This window comes from Sapajus apella, unplaced genomic scaffold (assembly GCF_009761245.1).
Source record: "Sapajus apella isolate SASKATOON/1434 unplaced genomic scaffold, GSC_monkey_1.0 scaffold4, whole genome shotgun sequence".
Taxonomy (NCBI): domain Eukaryota; kingdom Metazoa; phylum Chordata; class Mammalia; order Primates; family Cebidae; genus Sapajus; species Sapajus apella.
In genome coordinates, this window is record NW_022436944.1 from 29730238 (window position 1) to 29732087 (window position 1850).

Genomic DNA, 1850 nt, shown 5'->3' on the forward strand with positions numbered 1-1850 from the left:
ATATGCCCCAGTCCCAAGTGTAATGAGTATAGCTTCATGGAAATAGACTAGTCATCAAAGCAGTGGATTCTATGGGTCCAGGGACAGGCAGGAAGGCTATACCCCTGGGACAGACAAGAAAGGGTGAGGCCTGAACCAAGGTGCTGACTGTGGGAAAATAAATAAATAAAAAACAGGAGGTGCCTGCTGGTTTTTCCTCTGTCCCTTCAGATCCATTCTCCACTCTGCTGTGATTCAGGACTGACCATTATTGGCCACCTCAACTAAAATCTGGCTTTCAATTGGCTTTGGCAAGTGGGAGGCACCTGCAGATCAGAAGGCAGGATGTAATTCAGGACCTCCCGTGCATCCCCAGCGGGCCACCCTGTTTGCAGTCACTATGTTCTTCAACTGAAAGCCATTATTCCCATCCTGTGGCCTTCTCCTGCAGTTTTCTCCAGGTGCTGGTTACCACCAACTACACTTGCCCCTTCAGGCCTGGGGTGGGTAATGGCACCCAGAGGTTTCCTTTAACCCCATCCACATCTTTTTTTTTTTTTTTTTGAGTCTTGCTCTGTCGTCCAGGCTGGAGTGCAGTGGAGTGATCTCGGCTCACTGCAACCCCTGCCTCCCAGGTTCAAGCGATTCTCCTGCCTCAGCCTTCCTAGTAGCTGGGACTACAGACCCACTCCACCACGTCCAGCTATTTTTTTTTTTTTTTTTGTTTTTTGTAGAGACGAATTTTCACCGTGTTAGCCAGGATGGTCCTGATCTCCTGACCTCGTGATCTGCCAGCTTGGGGCTCCCAAAATGCTGGGATTACAGTCCTGAGCCACCCACCCGGCCCCCATCCACACCTTTTTAAATAGTCCCTTTATTAAACTCTCTTCAACTATCCCATCTTTTCCTCCACCTTTCCAGGACACTATAATAGATTTTAGTCCATTTCGGTTGGTAAAATTCATGAGGACAAAAAGATATGTAAAAGAAATATGGGGCTTTTAAAAGGTGAGAAGTCTTCCAGAGCTATCTTGACAGTTCCCTGGGCTCCAGGCAGCCAGCATGCTAGGTGGTCTCCCCACTGGGCCCCATAGCCCGAGGGTGCCAGTTTAAGTAGACTCAAAAATGGAATACAGGGTGCTCACAAACAGTGTGATCACAAAATGGCTGGGGATCATTTGAGTGGCCAGCATAATAGGATTTCGGATTCCTCTTGAGGTAGAGAGACAATTTAGATCTTTATAGAGCAAGTGCTGGTGCTCTCCCAACTACAGCTGGGCTGCTTTTGAATGAGTCAATATTCTTAGGACACTTGAGAGAGTCCTGGGCACAGTGTCTGATAAATGTGCTTAACAAGAAACTGCTGAGTGAAGCAATTGTCACTTGAGAGACTCTGGCTGTTTCTGTAGAAAACCCAAGAATGTTCCCAAAGAGGGGGAAAAAGGCAAGAGAGTGGGAAGTCATTAAATTGCCTCTAGCACACTATGGTGTGCTTGGTCTGAATCCAGAATTTGGCTATTTCTCAGGCTTGTAAAAACGACCAAACTGATATGACTACTTTGATTCCTTCCCCATCCCCTTAAAAAACTAAACAAAAACAAGATGAACAAATAAACAAAAAAACCTATCAGTGCGGTATCTTAGCAAGACTTACCCAAAGAGACCTCCAGCTGTAGCTATTTGCAAATAGAATTAATGTCCAAGCAAACACACTATTTGTACTGAATACAAATGAGACCAGAACAGAACATTTAACATGTAAATATTTCCATACTTTCAGCCTTCCCAAGAGAAAGGATCATTTGTTGTTTAGACAGGCATTAATTGTGCTGATCTCAATAAGGAATAGAGGTAAAGAAGCAAAAGGAGCC